The sequence below is a fragment of the Callospermophilus lateralis genome, assembly GCF_048772815.1.
Source record: "Callospermophilus lateralis isolate mCalLat2 chromosome 17 unlocalized genomic scaffold, mCalLat2.hap1 SUPER_17_unloc_3, whole genome shotgun sequence".
Classification (NCBI taxonomy): domain Eukaryota; kingdom Metazoa; phylum Chordata; class Mammalia; order Rodentia; family Sciuridae; genus Callospermophilus; species Callospermophilus lateralis.
Genome location: NW_027510161.1, coordinates 1608272 through 1631552, shown reverse-complemented (window position 1 = coordinate 1631552; position 23281 = coordinate 1608272). Strand labels below are relative to the sequence as shown.

General features: G+C 35.8%; 2 pseudogenes; both read left to right on the top strand.

The window, feature by feature from the left end:
- Positions 1 to 13760: 13760 nt before the first annotated feature.
- Positions 13761 to 15210, top strand: LOC143386076 (serine/threonine-protein kinase PLK1 pseudogene; annotated as a pseudogene).
- A 1331-nt stretch (positions 15211 to 16541) lies between these two features.
- Positions 16542 to 23064, top strand: LOC143386077 (mediator of RNA polymerase II transcription subunit 28 pseudogene; annotated as a pseudogene).
- The last annotated feature ends 217 nt before the right edge of the window (positions 23065 to 23281 follow it).

Sequence of the window (23281 nt, the reverse complement as noted above, 5' to 3'; positions counted from 1 at the left end):
AGAGAGGAGATGGTAAAGAGCTACATATGGGACTGTGAGGGTAGGCGGTGAAGGGCTAAACAAGGAGCTGATGAAGAAGGTGGTGGAAGACCACCCTAAAGTACAGGAGAGAAGTGGGAGCAGTTGGTGGAGGAAGACACCAGAGTTGAGACATGTTGGTGGTTAACTACAGAGGAGGGGACGAGAAAAGATGGTGGAGTGCAACAAAGAGGCCATGAGAGATGATGGCCAAGCACTATTCATGAGCCCTTGAGAAGAGGTAATGGGAGGGTTACAGGAAGCATTGAGAAGAGATGATAGAGGCTTCACAGAATTCTGTGAAAGGAGGTGCTTGAGGGCTACCCAGGTGAAAACGAGAGAAAGTGGTGGTGGGCTACTTAGGTAGACAAGTAAGAAGGAGGTGGAGAGCAGCACAGTAAGGATGAAAGGAGGATGTCAAGGGCTACACAGCGTCTGTGAAAGGAGGCAATGGAGGGTGCACAGAGGCGCTGTGAGACATGATAGAGGGTTACACAGGGGGCTGTGAGAAAAGTGGAGGGCTACAGAGTGGAGCATAAGAGGAGGTGGTCAAAGACAACAAAGTGTGGTGGAAAGGATCTCAGAGTCATGGAGTTCTGAGAAAATCTTGGTCTGACCCTGATTCTGACCTCTGTTGTCTATCCATAACTATAAAATACTAACACAATGCTTTATCTCCTAAGACCACAAACTATGCAATTCTGTTTAATATAACCCACAAACCCTGCTGACTTATTTGTACCCAATAGCTGACCACAAATTTAGATCATAGATTTCCTGAGTCCTGACCCCAACCATAATCTCAACTCTAACATTAATGGCTCACCATATAATTTTATCTCCATGTTTCTGACTTTGAGGAAGGGCTGACCTTATTGTGGTGGACCTTTGATGGAAGACTTCTTTCCTCTCTCTGGGGCTAGCTGGCTGGATCTTCTCTGTTCTTAGAGTATGTTTTCTGGACAAGGCTAGAAAGATCCAAGGCCTTCTTTGTGAGAACATAAATTTTTTTTAAACAAGTAAGCATTTTGAATGTTGCATCTGAGTGTCATGTCACTCCTTGTACCAGGATGTTTTTATAGCCTAAAATTAGTATGAAAACAGGCTCTGAGTGGTTAAGAGACTGTCCTGGGTCACATGCTGGTGAGCAGCACAGCCAGAGTCCTAAGTACCATCCCAACCCAAACTTTCCCACCCTGCACAATTTCCAAGGCAAGAAAGGAGGAATTCCAGTCCCTCCTTTGTCTCTGTCCCATTGATTGGGACATTGTTCTCTGGGGCAGCTGTTGCTGCTGGGGATGGGGTACTTTGCTGCAGGACAGGTTAAAGATTGATGAACCATGAAGAGGCAGTGTCTACCTGGCTGCATGTAATTCTTATCCTCAGCCTGGATATCACACCCAACCTCATTCCCTGTGGGATCCAATCACAGAGCATCATAGCCTGGGATGGGCTTCAGACGTGCTGCAAACTCTCCAAAAAGAGAGTCTGCATTCTTACCCAACATCATTAGTTCATTTCAAACACATTTTCCATCCTCCCGGGATCCACAAGCAGCCTTAGTTGGACCTTTCAGGTATGTCCTAGCATCTCCTGGGCTCCAAATTATAGGTTCTTCTCTGCCCAGAATGGCCACTGTCCAATGTGATCAGTCCCATGCAGGCCTAACCTGGAGTCATCTTTCTGAGCTAAGTAAGATTTTGGCTGGAGGATGTTTAATCTTTTAGGCTTACAAACCTTCTTGGCAAGAGGAGAGAAAGAATCTGGCTTTGCTGGAACTATCAGGGCCCAACTTGGTCAAATGGGCACACAAAGTTTATACATTTCTACAAGGTTCCTCCACCTGTGAGCATGGTCCCAGAGCACAGAAGTAAAACCTAAACTGATATGGAGCTTTGACCGTCAAGGAGATTTTGTCAGGTTCAAAGGATTACAGGACACTTAGATTTACCAGTGCAGGTGGAAGTCAGGCTGCCACAGACTCAGCATCTGGAATGTTTTTTTACCAAAGTGTACCGTGCCTACATATTTTTTATTTTGGAAAGTCCAAATTATATTCTAATTTCTTAATTTTCAAGATACAGAAGATTGCATGTTCTCCAACAATGCGAAGGGCAGGAAAGAGAGCCGGAGGCACACAGAATTATTTATCTAGCCTAAACTAGGAGCCCAGATCCCCATTTGGTATTCTTGTATGTTCTATTTTCATGGGTAACTCCAAAGAAACCACAGCTGCTGACCACAGAGGCTGAGGCAGGAGAAGGGTGGCATGCTCAAAGTAATCCTAGGAAAGCTCTTGAGATCCTATACAACCTCCTCGACCTCCCCACAAAAGGAAAGATGAGGCAACAAGATAGCATGCACGTGGTTCAATTCTTAGATTTGGAAAAAGTAATGATGTTCTTTTTCCCTCGTTCTCTCTTCCGCTCTCTCTTTTCCATATTTTTCTCTTTTGTGTTGCCTTTCTTCCTGGAAGAAGACAGCACGAAGTTGAGAAAGTTGACTTTTCACTCTCTATTTCTTCCATGATTTCTGTCTCTCTCAGCCCTTCTTTTTGCCCTGTAGGATTCCTTTTCTGTTTCCCCCTGCTGGGCAGAACACCTGTGCTCCCATGATCCCCATCTTGGGATTCTGGAAACACAAGTACCACAGGCTATTGCACCTACCTGCTTCTACTTTTAAAAAGTATAAATTATCATCTAATTTGCTGACCCTCATCCTGCATGATATTTCTCTCCAAAGATTGGGCTTGGGTCATCTTGAAGAAATTTTGGTTCTTTTTTTCTGACAACACCAACAGATATCTTTTAGCTACAAAACGTGTGTGTGTGTGTGTGTGTGTGTGTGCGCGCGCGCACGCGCACATGCGTGTGTATTTGTGTGTGTGTTACTAGTATCTCACAAATGTTTTTATTTTGCCTTATTGTGTTTCTTTCATTATCATTCACTCATTTATTTCTTCACTCATGTGTACTACAGTGTTAGGAATCCAACCCTAGGCATCACACATCCCAAGGAAAGGCTCCAACACTAAGATGCATCCAAGTCCTGGGAGGTTACCTAGAACTCTAGGTAAAATTCTCTCAAAAAAGACAGCCCAAGGCACACAGAGTTTATCTAGCCTAAAGAGGGAGCCCATATCCCATGTGGGACCTGTGCAAATGTTATTTTCATGTGTAACTCAAAAGAAATTCTGGTCAGTAAACAGGGAGCTTGAGACAGGAGAATGGAGGACAGCCTTTCAGAGTGCTCCTAGTTTACCTTGGGAGAGGCTGTCTCAAAATAAAATTGAAAGCAGCTGTGAGTTAGGTGAGCCTTGGTTCAGTCCTTACATTCACATAATAAATCAGTTATTTTCTGCTTTCCTTTCTGCTCTGTTTCACTGTTTTCTTATTTCTCCCTTTCATGTTGCCTTTCTTTTTATATATTTCCATATGACTTAATTTTCTACTCTTGTTTTTAATTGACACGTTAAAATATGTGCACAAAATTATACATATTTATAGGGTACATTCTGATATTTTGATATTAGTATACTTTGTGTAATGTTCAAAGAAGGGTATTTAGCATATGCATCACCTTATGCATTTATCTATTTCTGGTAAGAATATTTAAAAATCCTCTCTTCTTGCTGTTTGGAAATATTAAGTACAACATTGTTAAAGACGATTGTCTCACTCCGTGAAAAAATAATTGAAAATATTCCTCTTACCTATACCTGAATCTTTACACCCATTAACCATTGCCACCTATTCTCACCTCCCCCTGACTTTTTCAGCCTCTGGTCACATAACCATTATTCTACTCTTAATTTTGAGATCAACTTTTATTGATTCTACATGTGAGTGAAAGCATGTAGTATTTACTTTTCTGAGCCTGACCCGTCTCACTTAGCACAGGTTCATCTATGTTGTCATAGGATTTTACCTTTTTATAGCTGAATAGAGTTTCACTATCTATTTATAACACATTTTCTTTCTTCATGTATCACTTAATGAAAACTTAGTTTGACCATATTTCTGTTAATTGTGCTCCAATAAAAATGCACAAGCAGAGACTTCTTCAACATAATTTTATTTCTTTGAATATATACCCAATTGTGAAATTGCTGAATGATTAAGTTGTTGCATATTTAAGTGTTTGAGAAATGTCCACACTCTTTTTCATAATGGGTAGAGGAATATTCATTCCTAAAAACAGTATATAGATTTCTTCTTTCTGAATATCCATTTTAGGATTTGTTATTCTATGTATTTTCAATAATAGACATCCCAACTGTAAGTTAGACATTCAACTATAAGTTGATATTTCATCAACTACCAAGCCAAATCTCCAGCCCTTTTTTCTTTTTTGTTTTGAAATAGGGTATGGCTAAAATTGCTTAGAGTTTCACTAAATTACTGAGACTGACTTTAAACTTGCACTCTTCCTGCCTCTGCCTCCCAACTCACTGGGATTACAGGCATACACCCTCACACTGAGCCCCTGATGATTATTTTGAACATTTCTTCACATTTTTGTTGAAGAACAAAATGTCTTATATGTCTTCTTTTAATAAATGTATATTCAGATGTTTTGATCATTTTTTAATTAAACTACTTTTTTAGCCTGGGTAGTTTTAGTTCCTTGTATATTCCTTGTAAGATTCATAATTAGTGAATACTTTTCTTCCATTCTGTAAGTGATCCATTTGTTGTGTTCATTGTTTCCTTGGTGTGCAGAAGCTTTTGGAGTTGACATAATCTCATTTGTCTGTCTATGTTACCTATGGTTGGGTAATCTGATGAAAAAAAAATTCTTTCCCAGATGACTGTCATGAGGCCTTTTCTCATATTCTTTGAGGTCTTGAATTTAAGTCTTCAATCCATTTTGAATTCGATTTTGTATATGGGTGGGAAATGGGAACTAGTTTCATTGTTCTTCATGTGGATATTCAGTTTCCTTAGCTCCATTTCTTGAAAAGACGTTTCTTTCTGTATAGTACATTCTTGGCAATTTTGCTGAAAATAAATTAGCTATAAATGCATGGATATATTTCTATGTTTTCTATTCTATTTCTTTTTTCCACTTATCTACAGTTCTATTTTTATTTCGCTGCTGTATTGTTTTCATTACTATAGCTTTATCGTGTGTTTTTAGGTCAGGTAGCAGGCATGATAGGTTCAGCTTAGCCACAGTTTAAAGATTAAAATATATTACCCAATATGTAAAACAAGCAAATAAAAAATAAAATCTAAGCTGTTGAGTTCACTTTTTTTCTAATTCTCTGCCATGCTTAGAGTCCCGCTCAAAAAATGAGTCTTTTGATTAAAATTCTCCACAAAGAATTTTCTTATCTTTTTTGCTTGTGTGACAATAAGAAAAGTATAAAGATGACTCATAACAAAAAAAAAAAATAAATTCCTGAATCATGAGTCTTTCTGGACAGCAATATATGTATGGGTTAAAGGCCTAATGTCAATTTTATCTGTTTTAATATCTCTTCACAGGAATGTTTTATTAGTATTTAATAAAAAGTAGAGGTATTACTGAAGACTTCTTAATGATTTTTAATAAAGGAGATGCTGTTATTTAGTATGATTGTGAGAGATATCTTAATGTTTTCACTTAATGCTCTTCGATAATTTTTTTATAAAATTTGGGAATAAGAATGAGAATATAAAAGCAAATAATAATTGAGGTACTAAGGCAAAGCTTTTGTGTAGATACAAGTTGATACTAAACAAATTTTTGCATGAAAAAATCTGTACCAAGATGTAAGGTATACATACTCTCACAGGATGGACTCTGCCTTGTATAGTAAAAAAAAAATCTTTGATTACTCAAAGCATTTTAATAAATTAACCACATAAAAGATTTTTATCAACAGAATGCTTGGAAAACCCTTGGACCAAAAATGCTCCCTACATAAGACAGAAAAGCTGGGTGTGTAATTAAAAGGCGTTTTAGAGTCAGGCATCAAAAAAAGGAAAAGATTAGAATCAAAAGACAAAGTCTTTGCCAAATTGTGTAGTTAAAGAGCACTTTTTCTTTTTTTTTCTTTTTTTTTATTGGTTATTCAAAACATTACAAAGATTGCAGAATCACATCGGTTACACATCCACATTTTTACATAATGCCATAATAGTAACTGTTGTATTCTGCTACCTTTCCTATCCTCTACTATCCCCCCTCCCCTCCCCTCCCATCTTCTCTCTCTACCCCATCTACTGTAATTCATTTCTCTCCTTATTTTTTCCCATTCCCCTCACAAACTCTTATATGTAATTTTGTATAACAATGAGGGTCTCCTTCTATTTCCATGCAATTTTCCTTTTCTCTCCCTTTCCCTCCCACTTCATGACTCTGCTTAATGTTAATCTTTTCCTCCTGCTCTTCCTCCCTGCTCTGTTCTTGGTTGCTCTCATTATATCAAAGAAGACATTTGGCATTTATTTTTTAGGGATTGGTTAGCTTCACTTAGCATAATCTGCTCTAATGCCATCCATTTCCCTGCAAATTCCATGATTTTGTCATTTCTTAGTGCTGTGTAGTACTCCATTGTGTATAAATGCCACATTTTTTTTTATCCATTCTTCTATTGAGGGGCATCAGGGTTGGTTCCATAGTCTAGCTATTGCGAATTGTGCTGCTATGATAATCGATGTGGCAGTATCCCCGTAGTATGCTCTTTTGAGGTCTTCAGGGAATAGTCCAGGAAGGGCAATAGCTGGGTCAAATGGTGGTTCCATTCCCAGATTTCCCAGGAATCTCCATACTGCTTTCCATATTGGCCTTACCATTTTTCAGTCCCACCAGCAATGTACAAGAGTACCCTTTTCCCCACATCCTCGCCAGCACTTGTTATTGTTCGACTTCATAATGGCTGCCGATCTTACTGGAGTGAGATGGTATCTTAGGGTGGTTTTGATTTACATTTCTCTGACTGCTAGAGATGGTGAGCATTTTTTCATGTACTTGTTGATTGATTGTATGTCCTCCTCAGAGAAGTGTCTGTTCAGGTCTTTGGCCCATTTGTTGATTGGGTTATTTGTTTTCTTATTGTTTAATTTTTTGAGTTCTTTGTATACTCTGGATATTAGGTCTCTATCTGAAGTGTGAGGAGTAAAAATTTGTTCCCATGATGTAGGCTCCCTATTTACCTCTCTTATTGTTTATCTTGCTGAGAAAAAACTTTTTAGTTTAAGTAAGTCCCATTTGTTGATTCTTGTTATTAACTCTTGTGCTATGGGTGTCCTATTAAGGAATTTGGAGGCCGACCCCACAATATGTAGATCGGAGCCAACCTTTTCATCTATCAGACGCATAGTCTCTGTTTTGATATCAAGGTCCTTGATCCATTTTGAGTTAACTTTTGTGCATGGTGAGAGGAGGGGATTCAGTTTCATTTTGTTGCATATGGATTTCCAGTTTTCCCAGCACCATTTGTTGAAGATGCTATCCTTCCTCCATTGCATGCTTTTAGCCCATTTTAGATCACTTTTTCTATAAAATATTTTGTGATTCATATGGATACACACATATGGGTATTATTAACTATGGTACTTTCCTATTTTGACAATTTTTTATAAAAGTATTATTTTTAAAAGATTCTTTTAGAAATGATTCTTAGGCAAACATAAAGAAAACAAATGTTCAAAGATTTCATTTAATCTATTAAGCAATGAGATAACCACTAAAATGCATTATAAATTCAAGGAGCATTCAAAAAGCTAGGTTATTCAAAGGCAAAGAAACTATTATGATAAGAATATTATAACATAATTAATATAAAACAGGCATACAATCTTGAGTTATCTGCTCTAGCACACAGAAATTATTTACAATAATATCTGACAAAGATTCAACAAGAACTTCAGTAAGTCTGGAACCTTTATTTTTGTAGTAAATAATGAGATGAACTTAGATGATACTTAAGTGACTCTTGTCTCCAAGTAGAAACAAAAGAATATACTATAATTATTTTAATCTTATTTTTGAGTTTCTAATAATTTTGATAGTTTCCCCTCACTAATTCTTAATGAATAAGGTAAATAATTGCATTGCCATGGAAGGTAGGGAGATATAGTGAAACATTTTTTTTCAGAATTATAATAGAGTCATCAAAAATTATGTGCCATTATAGCCAGGTGCAGTGTCACACATTTGGGAGGCTGAGGCAGGAGGATCATAAATTCAAAGACAGCCTCAACAATTTAGGGAAGCCCTAAGCAACTTAATGAGACCCTATCTATTAAGCAGTTCTTAGGTAAATTGAAGACACTGACCTTGGGAGTAATGGATTAAGGTATCTCTTGTGCAAGAGATATAATCATACAATCACATATAATCATAAAATCAGTCCCACCATTGCCATTTGTCATGATGTAATATAGGCAGTAGTGCCCTCACAGAACTGAGCCAATGAAGGTAACATATTTTTAAATCTCCAAAACTGTTGGCTAAATAAAACTTATTTTCTTAAGAAGCCATAACAAGATATTTCATTATAGTAACAAATACTGATTAATTCAATAATTAATATCTTAATCTTCATGAAGAGCTTTAAAACCAATGTATCCTTTAACCAAGAGAAAATCAAATTCTGGTGATACATTAGCAAATAGTTGAGAGTAAGATTTTTATAAGCTTTCTTTAAGATAATCAAAATTGAGCCAGATGACATTATAACAAAAAAAAAAAAGGCAGAATAAGAAACTAAAAACTCTCTAATGCTTGTGAACTTGTAGTTTTAATATAATTGAGATGACAATAATTCTCAAATTGAGCTATAAATTTAATGTGATCCCTGTTTAAATTCAGGCTATCATTCTTGCAGAAATAAACAAATTGATTAAAAAACTCATCTGGATAAGAAAGGGATTTAGAAAAGCCAAAATGATAATTTAAAAAAATCAAAGCAGGGACTCGTACATCCTTTTTCAAAATTTACTGCATAGCTTTAAACAATCAAGAGAGTGAAGTCCCATCATGAGCATAGGTAAATAGATCATTGAAATACAATTCAGAGTCTTTGTAATATTTTTATATCATTATTAAATATTGCATGCCTATATCAAATATGTACAATTAAAATAACAATAAGAATAAATGAAAATCCATAAATAAATCTACCCATTTTCAATTAATTGAATTTTGAAAGTGGTAGCAAGAACATTACGCAAAGGAACAAATGCTATTTTTAACATACAGTGTTGGAAAACTAGAAATCAAAAGGTTCAAAGATTAAAGTTGAACACCTAACTCACATCCTATAAAAAATTAAATCAAAATAGATTAAAAACCTAAATATGAAAGCTAAACTTACAAAAGTCTTATCAGGAACTTAATAATTGGTCTGTGTGACTTTGAGTCAGTTAAAAAAAGATTCTTACATATGAAAATAAAAGAACAACCAACCTAAAATTTTTAAGAATTGTACTTTGTTAAAACTAAACACTTTTGTGCATCATAGGACACTACCATGTTATAAAAAGGTAACTCACACAATAGGAGGAAATGTTTTGGCAAATCATACATCTAGTGTGATCCAGAATAGATAAATCAGTCTTACAACTCAGTAATAAGTTGAAAACAACTAAATTCAAAGATGGAAAAAATAATTTAACAGGTATTTCTTTTAAAACATGCTAAAATGTCCAATAAATCCATGAGAAGATGCTCAACATCATTATTTATTAGGTAAATATAAATCAAAACCATAATGAGATGCCCATTCACATCTACTAGACAGCTTTAGGTATAGGTATTCTTTTCAAAAAGTTAAAAAAAAATAGAATAAGTATTAGTAAAGATATGAATACAATGTTGGTGAGAATTTTAAATAGTTCAGATACTGTAGAAAATGACTTTTCAGTTCTTCAAAATGTTTTATATAAATCTATCATATAACCCACAATTCATTCCTATGTATATTCTCAAAGGGTGATGAAAACATATGCTCAAGCAGAAACTTGTACATCTGCAGGTTTTCCAGCCAAAATCACAATTATCTAATTCTTTAGCTTTTTGTCTGATAAATCAAAACATCTATATTATTGTGTCTGACTCTTTAAGGGAATTTAGTTTTTAGTAAAATTTTGTGTTGTCTTCCCAAATGAATATTCTCATCCCCAAAATGAACTGATAAGAATCCTATGTCAACAAATTGGGGGATATGGGTAGGCAGATAGGAATATTCTTCCAAAGCCAGGCAGGGAGATTCAAGAAGAGCAGGAAGATGAAAGACATTTCCTTTGGAACCTGACTCCAGCCTCACCACAGATCTAGAGTCTCATACCAGACAAAGTGGAAGGGTAGGAGATGAGGAAGTCTTTTCTCTTTAATAGTAATTAATCAATATAATAAGAGCTACATTTATTGCTCTAAATATACCATATTAAGAATAATGAAGAGGCACATAAAAGAGGTTAGTTACTATTTATATCCATATTCATTTGAGTTTATGATTTTAAAAGTATCAAAGAATTCACTTCTGAATATATGTTCATATCATCTATCACAATTTTATTATATGTAATATATATTTAATACCTATATTAGAAAATATATACAACATAGAGTTGACTGTGCTAATTAAATATCCCTTTCTCCAACTGGCCTTCAACATTATGACAAAGGAACAAGGCTACTTTTAAAAGGTAGATAATACACAAAATATTGAAACTAAAAGAAATTTTATTACTATTTAGTAAAATTATGTTTTTAGCCTTTTTAAAATGATATACAATAGTCATACATATTTATAGGGCAAAGGATAATAATTTGATACATATATATATATAATATCTAACCAGCTAATAGGGTAATTAGCATTTCTATCTCTTTCAGCACTTATTATTTCTTTGAACCCATCTCTTTCTAGTAGAAGTAATAGTTTTGGTTTGCTTTTATCAAATAATTCTGGAAATTCTCTACCTACTGGGTCTATTTAAAATGACACATACCTCTATGAATATACTTAACTTATGAAAGTAAACACTATAATTTTCATTAAGAGGATGTAAGTATTCAAATGATATTATTAAATAATATTTTTCAGAGAAATGCCAACACATGTTAGTAACCGCATTACTTCTTTCCTCTTTTCCTATAGATCACTGATAGACCTTGAGGTAGGCATCACAAGGGAAGTTAGTATTTTCATGTGTTAAAAAGTTCAAGTATTCCTCCTCACTGAAGTCAGATTTATTATATTTTTCTTCCTTCTATATTTGTCTTTCCCAAAGGTAATGCTAATGACCACCCCCAAAATCCTTGGTGATGTTCAAGGACCATCATAACTTAATGATTACTCCCTGTGCTTCTTGTTTACCTTTAGAACCCCAAAAGATACAACATTTCACAATGGCAAAGTCTAAAGTTAGAAAGTGGCTTCAGTCAACTCTCCTTTCCCCTCTGATCAGTGCCCATTCAGGGCTCCTACAGGTGGTACAGAGAGAATCAGGTAGAAGAGCAGAGCACTTCACTATGGATGAATTTGTATGGATAATATACGATGGAAAGGGTAGGACTTTTTCGGTACATAAAATGTGAGTTTACTTAGATCATTTGAATTTTCCATAAGTATGTTTAATTGAATTACAGTCAGCCATGTCTGTCTCTAAAGAAAGGAATCATGATTATGTGAACAAATAAACTCAAAAGAGTTTGGTATTTTTCAATATGTTTGTTATTCTTTGACAAGTATGAAAATTCTTACCTCAGTACAACTATCATCATCTGTTAGTGTCATTGAAATCTACTGTTTTACAGGGTTTGTTTTAACTGGTTCTGCATGGATTGTTAAATCTTGCCATCTTAAAATTGGTGCATTGAAAAGAGCATCTAACATTTCAAAGTTTTATTTGGGGGAAAGTTCTTTTGAAAATGTTTGCATTCCACTAAAAGTTCACCAGCCTCTCTTTTTACCATTATCTCTATTAACAATGCTTCCCAAGTTTGAGGTCAAAGTTCAAGTATCAAAGATAATTAGAATCCTGGATGCAAAAGTGGACACATTAGTATGTGGAATGTGAGTTGTTTTTGCCTACATTGTCATATTTGGCCTCAATTCTGGATGATTATTTGGCTAAGTACAGATAGTAAATTTAGTATCCCTCATTACTTTTATCATACTACTCCACTGACTTCTCTTTGACTACTTATTAATAAAATCATAAGTATAGAAAAGATAAGGGGAAAAGACACTCTTAATCATTATTTAGCAAGGAACAGCTTTTCATATTTGCTTTAATAATCATATTTTTGCTTTATTATTTTAGGTTGAATTAGAGGTGACAAATTTTCATCAAGTATGTACTTCTAAAATATAGAGATGTTTTCCCACTTAACCAATACCATTATTACACTCAGCAAAATTTAAAGTATTTTACAATATTAGGTATAAGCTAATAGTCAAATCCTCAAATTTTCCTGAGTGTGTATAGAACTGTGCTTATGTATTGTTTGGGGCAATTTTAATTTATAATCACTCTTTGTTTTAATTCTCTATGATGGAAATTTTCAACCACATTACAAGCATTAACATAAAAGTACAATGAAACCTCATGTATCTTCTACCTATTAAAACAATTATGAAGTCAACCAATTTCTTGCTCCATTTGATTTCCCTATAGTACTTTTCTTTTGCTTTAATATTTTGAAGCCAATCATAGGAACCTAAAAATATCTTAAAGTTTTAAAAATATATAGCCTAGTTTCTCCTCATGGCACTAACTTATTGAAGAGATCCTAAACATTTCACATGCTGAATCTGCCTCCTTACTTTCTCATGGAACATTGCATTAATTATGCGTAATCTCTCAAGTGGGCAATTTTAAGAAAAATTTTTGATGGTTAATGTAAATCTTTCTGGTACAGTGATGGAACAAATTGTTTAATAGCCTGAAATATCACCCACAGAATTTTCTACTGTAGGATATTTTACTTTCTCCTTTTCTTCATATACATACCATAAATACTAATCCTGACATGCAGCAACAATGAGGAGGATCTAGTGAGAGTGACTGACAACATGACAGGAAAGATCATATGTCAAAACTACCGGGGAAAAGCAAATAATTACAATTCTAAAGAAGTGATTTAAGGATAGAATAAATGATCTACTGACTGATATCATGACTATAAGAGTAGTAGGTTCAAACCAGTAGTCATGAGAATGCATTCCAATCAGTGACACTATTTTACTGAGGCATGCTGCTATTTTTCTGAGCCCCCCCACTTTTTTTTCCTTTTGTTACTGGAGATTGAACTCCTGGGGTTTTTAACCACTGAGCCACTTAACCACATCCCTAAGCCTTTATTTATTTATTTATTTTAAATTTTGAGACTGTGTGTCATTAAGTTACTTAGAACCTTGCTAAATTGCTAAGGCTGGCCTTAAACTTTCAATCCTCCTCTCACAGCCTCAAAAGTCACTGGGATTAAAGGCATGGGCCACCAGGCCCACTGAGCCTCCATTCTAAATTAGTAAAGTGAGGGGTGAACATGATCTCTAAATATCCCTTGCATTTTTGCCTTTTGTGAATTAAGATAACTCTTGCAGTTCTTTTAGACATGAGAATTAGAACTCATACTTGAGGCTTTTGTAATGTTCTCAGTGCTGCATTTTAAATCAGGGAAGAGAAGAATGGTGCAGAGTCTCTGTGCCCACATAACCAGGACTTCAGGGCAACTCCCACAACATAAATAAAGCAGCAACTGACAGGAAACTGGCACAGGCACCAGCCAAATCCAGGAAAATGGGTTGTAGTTCCCAGAGCCTCAGCAGCTGGTTCCACCAGCATATCCTAGGCTTTCATGGCTTTTTAAGGATGATTTTGTGTAGGTGGTGTTGGACCTCTGCCTCCGGTGGTCTCTTCTGGAGCTGCACAAGAGGCAGAAAGCACTGACTGAGCTCTAGGCCAGCTAATACCTGTAGCAGGTCATCTTTGGCCTTCAGTATCTGCCCTGAATCCATAGGGACCTCATCTGGGCAACCTTTTTCTGAAGAAGGATCTGGAGATGAAAATAGGGAATTTCAGACTGGCAACCAAAGTCGAGTATGAAGGGGAGTGGAAGAAGACCCTGTATGGGACCCCTAGTTACATAGCTCCCCAGGAGCTGAACAAGAAGGGGCACAGTTTCAAGGTGGGCGTGTGGTCCACTGGGTGCATCATGTATACCTTGATAGTAGGCAAACTACCTTTTGAGACATCTTGCCTAAGAGACCTATCTCCAGATCAAGAAGAATGAACATAGTATTCCCAAACACCTCAAACCTGTGGCTGCCTCCCTCGTACAAAAGAAGATCCAGATGGATCCCACACCCGCCCAACAATGCAAAACTGCTCAATGGCAAGTTTTTCACTTCCGGCTGCATCCCACCAAAGTTTACAATTGCTCCCAGCAGCCTGAACCCCAGTAATTGGAAACCTCTTAAGGTCCTCAATAAAGGCATGGAAAACCCCCTGTCTGAGCTTACCAGGATAAAGAGAAACCAGTGGTTCGGGAGAAAATTGAGGCCATTAGATGCCACTTGGTAACATGCTGCAGCACTTGCAAAGCTTCAATACCTCCAGGCCCTCACGAGGCGGGGCAGGTGGAAGCGCTGGTGAGGCAAGAGGAAGCTGAGGACCCTTCCTGCATCCCCATCTTCTGGGTCAGTAAATGGGTGGTCTACTTGGACAAGTATGGCCTTCGATATCAACTATGTGACAACAGTGTGAGGGTGCACTTGAATGACTCAACTGCGCCTCATCCTGCACAAAGACGGAGACAGCCTACAGAATGTAGACTGTCAGCTTTGAGTCCTACCTCACCATGGTTTCCCACCCCAACTCCTTGATGAAGATCACCCTCCTTAAATATTTCTGCAATTACATGAGCGAACCCTTGCTGAAAGGCTCTGTGAACCAGGTTCCCCACCTGCAGCACCGTCATCCTGCACCTTAGCAGTGGCACCCTGCAAATCAGCTTCTTCCAGGACCATACCAGACTTATCCTATGTCCACTAATGGCATCCATGACCTATAATACTAGAAGTGTGACTTGTCCAAGAACCGCCTCAGCTTCCAGGAAGAGTACTGCTGCTGTAAGGAGCTGGCCAACCGGCTACCCTAAGCCGACACCATGGCGGACAAGCTCCTGAGCTCGTGCTCTGCTTACAATCGCCTCAAGCTGCACAAGAGGCTTCCCTTCACTCTGGACTGATGCCTCCTCACTCCCACCAGCTTCTGCACCTGCTCTAGTTGGTTCCGGTGAGGCTGTTTATGTAATGTGCCCCCAGTCCTGGGGGCTGGGCAGGGATCTCTGATGTCCTTGCAGGTGGGGCTGAGTGTGAGTTATTTTGTACATCTTCCAGTGTGGGTTTTGCAGCCACTTCCCCTCCCATTCAACCCACCAGATGAATTTTACAGAGTATTTCTATTGAATTCAGGACTACTCCTTCCTTGACTATACACATTAAACATATGTGAATTTTAAAAAACAGACAAACAAAACTCCCACACAAGCCCATTCAAATAAGCAGTAGCAGATGAAGCAGCAGGACAAAGAAATATGCCAGCCTAAGTATTATTAGCTAGAAATACCAACACTCCAAGGCTTCTGCCTTAATCCTGTCTCATATGAATAGCCAAGGAATTATCTAACGGCAGATACCTATATCTTAGGGGTTAGGGGTTTCAGCATAAGTTGCTCTGATGCTCTGATCCCTTTTTAAATTATTATTTGAAGTATATCAAAGATGTTTACAAATAGAAAAGGTAATGAACAAAGCAAAATGATTCTCAATTATTTCATTTTTTAAGGAGGAGAGAAAAAGAACTAATATACTATGTGTACACACACAACCCCATAAATTACTTTTATATATACCCCAGCATACTCTTAGGGCCTTCTTTCTTCCTCTCTTCTCTCTCTCATGCATATGTAGGTGTGTGTTATAATCATGTTGGTTTTGCTTATTTTTTTAAATTTTTTTTAAAGAGAGAGTGAGAGAGAGAATTTTTTAATACTTATTTTTTAGTTTTCGGCAGACACAACATCCTTTTGTTTGTATGTGGTGCTGAGGATCGAACCCGGGCCACACACATGCCAGGTGAGTGCACTACCGCTTGAGCCATATCCCCAGCCCGGTTTTGCTTATTATTTATTAATTTTATTCTTCTAAATTTGTTCATTTGGTATACAGAATAAATTTTTATTTTATTATCACTAAATTAAAAGAATGATAAAAATAAACAAGCTATGGCTGCATCACCCAACAAGTAAAAACCAACTTGTTTCAGATTAAAAGTATAGGCTATGAAATGAAACAGTGAAATCCAAGATCAGAGAAGAGGGAACAGGTTTGAGTAATAACTGAATATGGGAGATAAAATACTAATTATTAATTTATTTCTCATAACAAAATGAAGATAAGAAAGGTTGACATAGGAAGGAAAATTTAGAACTAAAGTAACTTCCAAGAGTATGTACTCTTTTCTATATATTTTTCAGACCTGTTATTCATTGGAAATGGGACTAGTGAAATCAAAAACATGGCCAGCAAACTCAAGTTTGTGAGAGTGGACTCACATTTTGGACAAGGAATCTCCTTTTCTGGACAGGTATAGTGTAACCTACAAGTAGGAAAAATTTCCTGCTGGTAAAATCTGGGGTCCAATGATGTAACCCATACTTGATTAGTTATTAATTAATCAATACAACCAAAATTTTGAAACCAAGAACTAGAACTTCCATAGGTAAAAATAACTGATGAAATGTATAAACTTATAATAAAGGGCTATGAAATTCAGTCACATTATTTCTCTTTAGGATATGTAAAAATGAAAATTCTTAATGTAAGTAGCATTTATTATATGAATCTCCTTGCTCACCCATTTCAGAAAATACTATTTCTGCCCTTATCTAGTTAGCATCAGAATTTTTAGTTTCTCACAAGTGACTCCCAGTTTATGGCTGCCAGTGCCTTCTTTATATCTGTTCTTCTACTTGGAAATAAGTGAATAAATGGTTCAAATTCTAGGTGTAGATATTATTATAGCATGCATTTCATGGTTATTGTTGTATTGTTTTAATATGTAATGTATATAATTTAAAAACAAAGCAAAGAAAATACTGATTTTATTCATAGTAAGAATTGACTTTGGTGAGTACAGTGGCACATGCCTGTAATCCCAGTGGCTCCGGAGGTGGAGGCAGGAGGATCACAAGTTCAAAGCCAGCCTCAGAAAAAGGGCAGCACTAAGCAACTCAGTGAGACCTTGTCTCTAAAAACAATACAAAATAGGGCTAGGGAGGTGGCTCAGTAGTTTGTGGGGACAAGTGCATGGAGCATTGCATACATGGCATAAGTTAAGGGCATCTGAGTGGCAGGCCACTCCCCTAATGCTAGGAATGTGAGTGGCAGGCAGCTTAACCCATAGGCACATCCCTGGGCATAAGGGCCATGTGTAGCAGTTCCTGTGCTTGCTCCACCTCCCACTCCTTAATTGGTCACTGCAAGGACACTCAGCAGACATTGCATTGGTGGCTGCCTGTAATCTGCTTAGCTACTCTCTGAGTATATATACATGATAACCATGCAATAAAATCAGACCTGCTTCTTGCATGGTCTCCAGGGGTCTTGATTAGAGACTCCGCAGCCACACTTTCCTCTACCCTGTTCCATAGACCTCCTCACTGGACAAGAGAGAGCCCATGCAGCAATTGAGTGTCCCTGAGTTCAATCCCCAGTACCCAAAAAATGATTTAATCAGCTTTATATTTTATTTTCCTCAAAAAAATATTTTCATGTGGGTTTTCATAGCTGATCATTTCAGGGGGTAATAGTAAAGTTATTAGCTAATTTGGTGGAATAAATGTGTCAGATACCTTCTAACATATTTGAAATGGATTACTTAATGGTCACTGCCACATGTGAAGGAGGCACTACTATTAGTTCCATTTGTGGGAAGCTGAAGCATAGAGAAATGCTTTATTCAGGGAGGACAAGAGTGAGCACAGTGAAGCACTCTAGCCTTCAGCCAGGTGAAAAGGGGAAAGTCGCCCTTTTAAATTTACTCCTGTAATTTTGGTTCCAGACGTAGTAAGTGATGATTGTAATTATTAAAAACTTCCTGCCTGGAAAGATATTTTTTAAAAAATGAAAACCTCCTTGGTCTTAATGGAAATACTACAAAGTTTCAAAAATAAATGAGTTATGAGCACATGAGGATCGAAATGGAAGAAAAGCCTTGTGGTAAACTTAGTTACAACACTAAAGGCATTTGTTCATGTTGATTTCTGTCCTCTTTGTTTTCCATATCAATTATCAAATACTTTTTCTTCCTTAGATGCTTCTGATGGATGAAAAAGGCATTCCCATTCCCAAAAAATTCATCTTCATCTCTACAAGTGAAGTCAATTATCTTCACAAGGCAACTACTAATGAATAGGATCTTGTACTGTTTTCAATCAATACCACTAACATCATAACCAATTACCTTTGTATTATAATAAGTAAAAAAATAAGTAAATCCTCTGAGGACAAAGAGAGACAAAATATTTAAAGCACACGCTGCATTTGAGAGATATAAGAAGTCCAAACTTTAAGGTTATAAATTTGAGGATGATTGAGTTTCTTAAAAATTAATTAAGGCATTAGGAAAGGATATTATAAAAGTGACTGATAATTTTATTAGCATTATTTGTACAGTTTTATATGTCGTGCAAACATAAATCCTATTTCCTTTGGGTCCTGAATAATATCAGCTGCTTCAATCATTCATATAATTTATGCTATATATATTTTCACAACTATTTCAGCATTTTTAAAGTGATAATACAGACACACACCCAAGTATATATTTCCTAATGATGATGATCAAAATATTTCTACAGCTCAAAGTTTTCTTGCTTGTTATCACAAACAAAAAGTGTTTAAAAAAACTACAATTTGTTGATTCTTGCTTAAGAGTATTTAAATTATTTCTAATTCCCATATTCATGTTAATTAAATTTAATATATATTAAATTATAGCTATATATATATATATATATATATATATATATATATATATATATATAGAGAGAGAGAGAGAGAGAGAGAGAGAGAGAGATGGTAAATGTTTTCCATGTGATGAATACCTGCTCCTTCCTAGGACTGAAAAGATGAAAAGATAAATAAGCAGAGTTCCTACACATTAAATAGTTGACATATCCACGAAGTTAACTGACCTGTAAATTATTAGTATAATGTATCTAAGCAGATAGTTTTAAACAAACAAACTTTATTATGGGATAAAATAGATTAGTCCATTAAATATTCCAAATAAATTTAGAATAAAATATTAGTGCACCAGGAAAAGAACTAGGGAACAGTGACTTTAGAGAATATGGAATCATGTGCCAAACATCTGAAAAGGTCTAAATTCCAGGAACTAAATAGGCCTTAAAATTTGGAAATCATAATCATGAAAAGAAGCATGAATGCTAATTTTCTGAGAATTATTTATAAGCAATTTTGAGATCAGTAAGATAATGTATTATATCTATCTATCTATATATAGAATTTTAATTAAACAAATTTACATGAGATTTCAGTTATCTGACAATTCTTTTTTCTGCTCATTTGGATGATTTATTCTTTCCATTTGAACATCTTTGTTCCTCTGGCTCTGAAAAGTAGAAGGAAAAAAAATATATCAAAGCAATGATGAGTCAGCAGAATCAGGGTAAAGGAGAAAAATCTGTGAATGACTTCCTTTTAATATCTTCAACATGGTGGTGCTGATAACTTGGGTATTTGGTGGTCAGTGGGGATGAGGAAGACTGATAGAGTAGAAGAAACATATTTTTAACTATTCATTTTGATAAGAAACTAAATAAAGATTTTCAAGATAGTTTTGTGTTTTTGCTTTTCTGTTATATCAGGTATACCACCAGCAACCTAATATATGTTTTAACTATATAAGAAGAACACCAAGGAGGTCAGAGTATGCAAGGCATATTTTCTCTTTCAGTGGGAGTTACCTTGACCTGAGCCTGTGGCTGGTACCCTGCCCTGTGGCCAAACACAGAATATTAAGGCACACTATACACTGGATGGACAAGCCATGGGGAAGTTCAAAAACTCATTTTCTATTACCTGGTAAGAATAAGGCAGTGGAATGTATTTGGGTCTTATCAGTAGACAGAAAGTGGTCAATGAGTCTAAGAATGTCACAATAAATTATTACCCACAAGTAATTCTCATCCATGCTCCCTTGATTCTTTTTATCAGGTTAATTCCCGGCAGCAGACTCAACAAATAAAAGTAGGTCAAAGTCAAAGACGTAAAGTCTCTTTTCTGTTGATTTTTCACTTTAGATCATGGCTGAGGGAAGTATCATCAGGTCAGGGACCCGTGCTTTGTCTGTAGAGTCAGGAGACAGTGAGTACCCTCAAACCCATCTCCCCATTTCTTCCCTAACATATCTATTCTTACCCCTCAGTGACAGTTCACAAATGAGAAAATTATTTTTATTATTTCTTTATAACAAGAAGGAAGACAATAAAGAAAATAAAGAACTTTCTTATGATTCTTTGTCATCTATAAATTCAACAATGGTCCATAGATATGTTTGATTGGCTATTGGTATCAGACACTGTTTTAAGCTACACTATTTTTTTTCGCTTTAGTTCATCTCTTTTATTTGACAGTAAAATAAAAACCTTTTTAAAAATATAAGCATCTTTCCATTTTCTCCCTGAAAATAAATGTATACTATTCATGTTAATATTGCAGATAAGGAAAGACAACTATTATGCAAAATTGGAAGAATGGTGATAGATTTTTTTTTTCTTTTCTGTAACAGACCTTTAGGGTTTACTTCATGAATAACTTGGGGTAAGGAAACCAAGATTGTTTACTATTCTAATTTAATCCATGTGAAGGATTAGACCACTGAAAAGAGAACCCATGAACATTCTAGTAATTAAAACCTAACCTAAGGCAAACATTTTGTCAGCCTCCACCTCACCACAGAGCTAAATTTAACAACTATTTGAATTTGTTCTGTGTCTAATGTTTTATTTTTATGGTTCCTCTCCCTACCAAGTTGGAAAATAAAATATCAATTATTTATCAGAAAACAATTTTAATTATACGTTGTAATTATTATTAATTATGCAACTGCTCTTCACTTCAGAATCATTGAAAAACCCAAATCTCTATAATTAAAGAACAAATTTTTTCACCACTTATTTAATTTTGACTTTTTAATTGCTCAATTTGGATTGGCTCCTATTCATACCTTTTTTTACACTATTCTGCACAGCATCCAAATTTCTAATTTCAGAATGATTTTTAAAGTCTGTATAAAATTCAGAATACAGATTTAAAATAACAAATCCTTCACAAATGTCAGTAATAAATGGCTTAATTTCTTTAAATTATTCTTTGCAAAAAAGATGTCTACTATAACTTCTCTTTCTGATTTTATGACATTTCAGTCTACTCCACTTTCTGTTTAGCTCAGGACACAGAAATGGAAGAGCTGAAATTTCCCTTCTTTTAGATGGGAAATTTATTTCTTTTTCAAGGTCAGAACTAAAACTTGATCTATCTAATTGGACAATGATATGAATGATATAGCACTGCCTAAGTGACAATAGAAAAACCCCAACCTTAGAGTTTTGCTGCATAAGCACCTCACAGTAAAAAAACATTAAGTTAAAGTAAAATTTACATAGGGTTGAAAAGAATCTCTATTATCCAGAGAGTTAAACAGTTTTTAACTGAGCATCACCAACAGCAGGGCTTTAAGACACTTTTGAAAAAATAAATTTTATCTGTATATATTTAAGGTATACAATATTATGTTATGGGATAATGTAGATAACAAACTGGTTACTACAGAGATGGAAATTAGTATATATATTATCTAACCTGCTCCTTCATTTTATGTGTATGTACCAAGGGCAGCTACAACCTACTCAGTAGAAATACAAAATACAGTATAACATTAATAACTATAATATTTATGCTGTACATTACATAATTTCATTCTAATAAAATACTTTATAAAATTTCCTGAAGGATATTAGACTTAATTTTTAAATACTTATAGTCAAAAAGGAAAATTAGTTGTAATTCCTTTATGATTATAACGTCCTGATCCTATTTATTTTCAGTTTGAACAATGTCTAGAGATTCTGTTTTTCTGTGTGTATTCTAATTGTACCAAGAATATGTGACAGGAGAACTTGGAAAGACAGACTTTGAAGGCTTCCAACTGGGTATCTGAGTATAGGATGTGGAGATAAAAAGGGAAGATGTGGAACAAATGACAGATTGTTTTTTGTCCTTTTTTTGTGAGCCAATAATTCAAAGTCTTTTTTATCATTAAACAAATTCCTTAGTTTTTCTTTTTTTAAATTACTTTTATTCAACTAAATGTAGGTCATAAATTCAAGTCAGCATTGAAGCTTAACAGAAATATTGAACTGGCACCGGTCTGCACAGGTGCAGTGGGAGGCCCGCCATCCCAGATTAGGCGGCTCTGCTGGGAGGTATATTCTCTGGGCAGCCACCAGTCATGCAACCTACGCTGGGACTCCCTGGTTAGGCTTTGCTTCATTAGGCAGTGAAGGTCCCAATGAGAACTGCTACCAGCACTTTGGTAGACAAGTTGGAGGCTTCATTCCACGCTTGCTTTGCTTCTCTTCTGAGTTAGGATTATGTGAATGGCATTGATCAGGAAGAAATTGGAACTGGTGTTGATCAGTGTATCTAGAAGTTTCTGGATATTGAAAGACAGAATGCTTTTTTTCTGCAAAAAAAAAAAAAAAAAAAAAAAAATTGTAGCTCTCTGTCCAGAAACCACAGCAAGCTATCAAAGAGGTTGTCTCAGGACTAAGGAATGAGTTGCAGTGGAAAGATGTACTGGTGCAGAAGTACTTGACACGGCTGAGGCATTGGCAGCAGGTGCTAGAGGTCATCAGTGTGCAGCACAAAAAGCTAGCCAAGTTCCTTAGGGCTCCTTGGCCTATCTGGAGCAGGCATCTTCCAAAATCCCTGCACCTCTGAAGCAGACGTGAGAGAGGTCTGGCCTACAACATAGTCTTCTGCAAACAGTTTCTCCAAACCTCTCTGTGTATACATGCCATTTTAGAAAAACTATCTGCCAGAGAATGAGTTGTTGTTAATTTTATTTCCACTGAAAAATTTCCCCAATTTTTATGACCTGTTAAGTACTTGAGTACTTTATAAATGCCAATAGCTTGCTAAGGAAAGTGAGGTTGCATTTTGTTTGTT